Here is a 7,706-nt window from a genome sequence, read left to right as displayed (position 1 = left end):
TATAATATATTGAATAATAATATAGATTTTGGAATCAGACATTTGGGTTCAAATTCTTTGTTGTTGCTGAAATTTTCTATAGCTCAAGTTTTCCATATGTATAATGGAAATAAACATAGAATCTATGTTGTAGGGCTGTTTCAAAGACTAAAGACATTAAGAAAGTAAAATACACTTTGAAAATACCTCTTACCTAATATCACATTAAGTAATATCAGTCCTAACTATAACAGTGTGATAAAGTCTTCAAATAGGAAGGTCTCATGGGGAAAAAGAGATACTTAAGTATGTATCTTTAAGTCATTTTGAATTATAAGTAAAAAAAAAAAATCAAACAAACAAAAACCCCCATTAATCTTATTTAACTTACTTAAACATTAAGGGGGATTTTCTCTCACCTTAAAGTGCAAATAAAAATATTGGTCTGAACTCCTTGTCACCAAGAAGAAGTGTTCTGATATTTTTTGATAACCAGGCAATATGTTTTTTAAAGTATTTCAGAGCTGACATTCTGTGACTCACTTGTGTCTGACTGCTCTTGTCATGATTCTAAAACATCTAACCAGCAACTCCTCAAAATTGATGTTTCTTCATTCTCAACTAGCAGAAAAAGGGGTATGAACTTCCCTAATATTTCTCAGCTTATGTTCAAAAAGTAATTCTGACTAAACTTATCAGTTACATGCCCATGATCTCAAAGAAAATGCTATATTATACACATATTAAACTATTTTAGAACATATATTTATAGAGATATATACATACATATAATATACATATATATATATATATATATATATATATATATATATATATATGTATGTATGTATAGACTTCCCTGGTGGCTCAGATGGTAAAGAATCTGCCTGCAATGAAGGAGACCTGGGTTCGATCCCTGGGTCAGGAAGATCCCTGGAGAAGGAAATGGCAACCACTCCAGTATTCTTGCTTGGAGAATTCCATGGACAGAGGAGCTTGATGGGCTACAGTTTATGGGGTTGCAAAGAGTTGGACACAACTGAGTCAATATATTTACACTTCATATTATGTGTGAAATTTTAAATTTCATAACAGTCAACTTTAAGGTTTGCGTGATATAACTGGAAAAACGAGAATCAAAAGAAATATTTAATTCCATGCTTTATAACTGCAGCCTTTATATCATCTGCTTTATATCTTAAGCCTGATGTTGTTTTTTCTTAAATATTATCAAAAACATCTGCTTAAATGTAAAGAGAGATAATTTTTGCACTCAATATAAATTTATTCCAGTGAGAATAATAACTATGTGCACATTCAATTCAAAGCTAATGAAAAAATGTTTAAAATAAATGTAAACTGTCAGATCAAATATTACAGACTCTGTGGCATGAGAGATTTCTCAGTATAGTTTATATAGGTCCAAGTCTATGAAGGTGGTGTTGTGAGCTAGCTCTTTTTTTTAAATTGTTTTCTATTTTTAATTTTTTTTTGAGCTAGCTCTTATTTTAATCACTTAAAATATGTCAGGTATCAGACTTCCCAGGTGGCTCATTGGTTGGAAATCTTCCTGTAAAGCAGGGGACTTGGATTCAATAGCTGGTGCAGGAGGATTCTACACACTGCAGGGCAACAAAGCCCGGACCCCACAAGTACTGAGCTCATGTGCTTCAATTAGAAAGCAGCCTCTGCTTGCTGCAACTAGAGAAAGTCAGTGCAGCAAGGAAGGTCCAGTGCAGCCAAAAATAAATTAATTAATAAAAAACAAACCAGATATTATACTAAATGCCTGATATCTGATATCTGCTACTTAATTTACTCTCCAAAATATCTCTAGGCAATTGGTATTATTATCATCCCTAATTATACAGTTGAGAAAACTAAGATATAACTAGTAAATCACTCATGGTGATATAGCTGGTACATGGGAAGTCCAGTATTTGAAGTGAGTCAGGTCAGTTCCAGGATTGACTGTTTTTACCACTTCTCTATGGCCTTTGTGATATACACATGGATCATCATGAAAAGGAAGCAATCATGGACAGAAGATAGTGGGACCAATGACTCACAGATTGGAATTCCTGAAGCTAAGCATTCAATGAACCTAAAATACCTGGTCAGTGAAGGAGGACAGGGAGAGCTAAGGCTGAAAATGGGTTCTTCTATGCTGGGTTATTATGCTTGAATTTAGAATATAGATAAAGTACCATTTTATCTAGAAAACAGAAATCCATAGAATTTGACTGCAAATGAGGGACATGAACATTGATCTCTATGCCACATACAAATAATAATATCATGTTTTTGCCCCATATTTATAATTCTCTTGATATAAATTCTTATCCATTTTACATTCTCTCAGACTTGTTTTCTAAATCACAGTCTGATGGTTTTGTCAGTAATCTCAGAGAATTTAATCCCAGGGCATGATTACAACAGTAAGCTAAATTATCTCATCTTCCCCAAAGGTATAAGCAGATATAACCTTAACATTAAACTTCTCTCTTTGTACTATATAAAAAATGGACATAGAATTTTATTCCTTGATATCCATTTTGTGTCTCTATTTCTGAGGAAGAATGAAGCATCATGGATGAATTATCTCTTGATGTGGGTGTGTACTGAAGTTGAAGGAAGTATGAAGGTGGCTGAGAACTGCAATCTTGATAAGATATGCTTGATGGGGTGGGGGTGGGGATGAGGATCTTGTAACTTCTAAACAGAGATTGGGTATCTTTAATAATATTAGAGATCCAAGACTTTTAAAATCTACTTACAAGAACAGTAATATACCTGGTTGATAGAGTAGAATTTCTGCTTCTGCAAGAGGTTATAGGGATTGAATGAAACACACATATGAAGCCCAATGAAAGTCTGAGGTAAGCAGTGGCTCATTATTGAGAGTTTATTTCCAGAGATGAACCCAAAGTAGGCATCACAATTCTAGATCTCTTGCTCTTGACAAGCACCCTGACAGTGGCCAATGGCAATTACCTGGGAATTCACTGTTCAATAAACACACATACAGGAGCATTGCAAAATGAAGTTTTTCCTTCTTTCCCTGTCTCTGTCTCTCTCTCTCTCTCTGTGTTGCGATATACCATCTCCCTCTCTAAATTCATAATGTTTACAACACTAATTTTATTTTCTCAACATATTTGCCATGGAAATATGGAATTATGCTATGGTTGAAAACAGAAGTCTGTGCTACTTTATCCTGATCTTGAACCACTCTGCCTCAAGTTGAGGTCCCAGAGAAAGTTCTCTTGTTTCATTATTTAAGCTTATGGGGCTTCTCCTGATAGCTTCTCCATCATTTTAAAGGCACTGCAAAAGTACTCTTCTCTATTTCCATTAAATAATTACAGAAAACAATTATCATTCCTATAATACCTTGTTATACCAGACAGTTTTAATATGCCTTCCCCAGATCCATAATGACCTTAAGTCTTCTAATTTTTCTTCTACCCACATTTCTGTTGTCTTAATCAGGCAGAAGGAGTGAACTCAGTTGCTAGTTTTGAAACAGTGATCAAATTATCAGGCTTTCTCAGAGGAACTGATGTAGAGTGAAGAGTGAATAAAGAAGTTGTCACGTACCACTAGAAACAACCTCAAACACAATAATCTAAAAAGAGCCACTATGAAATGGAATGACTTTGGGAAAATAGAGACATCAATAGAAATCTACAGAATTGTATTATTATCCTTTTATTATTATCTTTCTTTCTGGACTCTAGGCTCTTTCAAGTACAGAGGTATGTGTCCAATGGTCTCCGCTCTTAGGCAGGCATTTCTGAATGTTGGTGCTTTTTTCTTGTGATAATATGTATCTATGATATTTTGTTTCTTTTTGACAGGATACTAGGTTTGATTTTGGAATTTTCTCTATGTTAATAAATGATGAATGAATCATTAGAGAATTTCTGCATTTTCTAATTATGGAAGTGCTGTGTGCACTCATGCCTGTGGTTTTACTTTCTCACTTGCCAATTTCATTTTGGGTTGTATCTGTATTCTTATATGTGTACCCTTGATTTTTCATGTGTCCCTCTTCAACTAGGGATTTCATAAAAAGTATGGGGAATGAAAGAGATGGGAATACCAGACCACCTGACCTGCCTCTTGAGAAACCTATATGCAGGTCAGGAAGCAACAGTTAGAACTGGACATAGAACAACAGACTGGTTTCAAATAGGAAAAGGAGTACATCAAGGCTGTATATTGTCACCCTGCTTATTTAACTTATATGCAGAGTACATCATGAGAAACGCTGGGCTGGAAGAAGCACAAGCTGGAATCAAGATTGCTGGGAGAAATATCAGTAACCTCAGATATGCAGATGACACCACCCTTATGGCAGAAAGTGAAGAGGAACTAAAAAGCCTCTTGATGAAAGTGAAAGAGGAGAGTGAAAAAGTTGGCTTAAAGCTCAACATTCAGAAAACTAAGATCATGGCATCTGGTCCCATTACCTCATGGGAAATAGATGGGGAGACAGTGGAAACAGTGTCAGACTTTATTTTGGGGGCTCCAAAATCACTGCAGATGGTGATTGCAGCCATGAAATTAAAAGACACTTACTCCTTGGAAGGAAAGTTATGACCAACCTAGATAGCATGTTAAAAAGCAGAGACATTACTTTGCCAACAAAGGTCCGTCTGGTCAAGGCTATGGTTTTTCCAGTGGTCATGTATGGATGTGAGAGTTGGACTGTGAAGAAGGCTGAGAGCCAAAAAATTGATGCTTTTGGACTATGGTGTTGGAGAAGACTCTTGAGAATCCCTTGGACTGCAAGGAGATCCAACCAGTCCATCCTGAAGGAGATAAGTCTTGGGTGTTCATTGGAAGGACTGATGCTGAAGCTGAAACTCCAATACTTTGGCCTCTTCATGCGAAGAGTTGACTCATTGGAAAAGACATTAATGCTGGGAGGGACTGGGGGCAGGAGGAGAAAGGGACGACAGAGGATGAGATGGCTGGATGGCATCACCAACTCAATGGACATGAGTTTGAGTAAACTCCGGGAGTTTGTGATGGACAGGGAGGCCTGGCGTGCTGCGATTCATGGGGTTGCAAAGAGTCGGACATGACTGAGCGACTGAACTGAACTGAACTGAACTGAATGGGGACTGCTAAATTATTCCATACTTCATGCTATGTTCTATGTTTTAGAGGCTTGTCATGGGCTTGATAATAAACCTTCATGTGTGCTCAATCATGTCTGATTTTTTGTGTCTATAGTCTGCCAGGCTCTGGCTATGTAAAATTTCCTGGCAAGTATACTGGAGTAGGTTGCCATTTCCTCCTTCAGGGATGATAAACCTAACACGTTAAAAAAAAAAAAAAGACTAAATCTGTGTAAGTATTACGTTCTCTACACTGGGCCATTTAAAAAACTATGGCTTGATTTAGAATTTGAAATAAAACAATAAAAAATCCTTCCAAAGCAAAATTTTTCATTTCAAATTATATTGAAGTGCTAAGTTAATCATTTTTTAATAACCAATTCTTATTAAAATTTTTTTTTCTTCCTCCTAGTAGTAGTAACAACTTTTCCTACTCTGTGATTTAGAAGGATGTTTTGTCACAATAGGAGCATTTTTCACCCAATCACATTTTCCTCATAAGAATCCCAGGTCTGGAAGAGGTCTATGGCTGGATATTCCTACCTTTCTGCTCTGTTTACCTAGAGGCTTTACTGGGCAATGTCACAATTCTGCTGGTCATCAATATGGACCAGACTCTCTGGGAGCCCTTGTTCTACTTTTAGTCCCTTTTGACAAACCTCAGTACCCTGTATGCTGGGTATCTTCTGAGACTATCAACTTCACGAGATTAATTTTGGAGATTGTGTGGCCCAGATGTTTTGATCCATGCTTTCACTGGCATGAGGGCTGAAGTCCTGGTGGCCACGGCCTTTGACCGTTATGTGGTAATCTGTGCTTCATTCCCCTACATGACCATCTTGACATCCTGCATGTTGCTGGGCATAAGTTTGTACACTTTAATTTGTCTAGTTCTGCTTACACTTCCCATGATCATCTACTGCCTACCCTTTCGCTAGGTTCATGGAATAATATTTCATTCCTACTGTGAGTACACGGGAATTGCAAAACTGTCCTGTAGAAACATTTATGTCAATGGTAATTACGGGCTCTTTGTGGTCTGTCTTTTTCTCCTGCACCGAGTCCTTGTTGGCATCTCCTATATTTACATGTTCCGTGCTCTTTTCTATCTGCCATCCCAAGATGTGTGGCTAAAAGCCCTAAGCACATGCGGCTCCCATGTTGCTGTCCTCTGTGTTTTCTATCTTCCCTCAGTCTTCTCCTTCCTCACCCACCAATTTGGGCAAAACATACCCTGCTATATTCACATTCTTGTTGCCAAGCTCTATTTGGTTATCCCACCCTCACTTGACCCCAATATTTATGGTGTGAGGACCAAACAGATATGAAAATAAGTGCTCCATTCCTTTATTAAAATATAAGGACTATTACTATGTTCATTAAGAAGCATTTTGACCCAGAAAAAAAAAACCTGTGTGTAATCTTTCCAGAAAGATGGTGTGTCTACATTTAGTGCTATCAAATTCCATGCTGGGGATTTGATTTTGGCTCATTCATGATTCTATACTTTGAATTATCCTTAAAATATTTCAAGTTCAAGTACTTATTCCTATTGTGGAAGTAAGAACTGTTTGCATGACTTCACTCTGAATGTGGATAATATGTGCAACTGACCTCTCCTAGCATAATGTTCCTTAATACTGTTTCCCCCCCAGTTTTCCCTCTCAGCTTAACAGAGGAAAGACAAGGAAACATATAACAAGAAACTTTGTTCCCATAACACAGTTTTAAATATATTATTGATACTATTTATCTTAAATGTTAATTTTATTCAAACATATGAGGTATTTAAGTTGAAATAACTTACTCAGAGACGTGACTACCAGAGGCTTTTTTGTCTTTCTTAGAGTCCAAATTTATCACTTTAACTTCAATAATTTCTGGGGAATGGAATTGTGATTTTTAATTCATGTAAATGGTAGCACTGTGTATGACCCCACAGACAGTTTTTCCACTTAATATTAAACTTAGAGATATATCTATGCTAATACAAATAAGACATAGTTATTTCCTTTAAAACTTAGTAGAATCTTTCATTTGCATTTTATTTTTCCTCATCTTTTGATGACATGAATAGTACTTTAGTTACTTTTAATTTAGAATCAATGTGACATCTTTATGAATTATTTTTGTGCATATTTGAAAATTTTCTAAAGTTTCTATATTTGGAATTATTAGAGAGTAGGCTACAGATTAAAAAGTATTGCTTTCTTGGATTGTATTTCTTATTTATTGTAATTTCCTTCCCACCTCACCAATTTTTCTGCCTAGCTTCTTAAAAGTCTCATTGCATGAGTTGAGTGCACTTGGTATTAACACTTTCCTATAAACCTTTTGTATTTACTCCTTTATTTTTACATTAAATGTAGTCATTGCTGCTGCTGCTAAGTCGCTTCAGTCGTGTCCGACTCTGTGCGACCCCACAGATGGAAGCCCACCAGGCTCCCCCGTCCCTGGGATTCTCCAGGCAAGAACACTGGAGTGGGTTGCCATTTCCTTCTCCAATGCATGAACGTGACAAGTGCAAGGGAAGTTGCTCAGTCCTGTCCGACTCTTAGCGACCCCATGGACTGCAGCCTACCAGGCTCCTCCGTCCAT

At 36.7% G+C, this 7,706-nt stretch overlaps 1 pseudogene; it reads left to right on the top strand.

Moving 5' to 3' along the window:
- Positions 1-5,558: 5,558 nt before the first annotated feature.
- On the top strand, positions 5,559-6,469 carry LOC110142037 (olfactory receptor 52J3-like; annotated as a pseudogene).
- The last annotated feature ends 1,237 nt before the right edge of the window (positions 6,470-7,706 follow it).

Source organism: Odocoileus virginianus, unplaced genomic scaffold, assembly GCF_023699985.2.
Source record: "Odocoileus virginianus isolate 20LAN1187 ecotype Illinois unplaced genomic scaffold, Ovbor_1.2 Unplaced_Contig_30, whole genome shotgun sequence".
NCBI lineage: Eukaryota > Metazoa > Chordata > Mammalia > Artiodactyla > Cervidae > Odocoileus > Odocoileus virginianus.
This window is presented reverse-complemented; position numbering and strand designations above follow the sequence as displayed.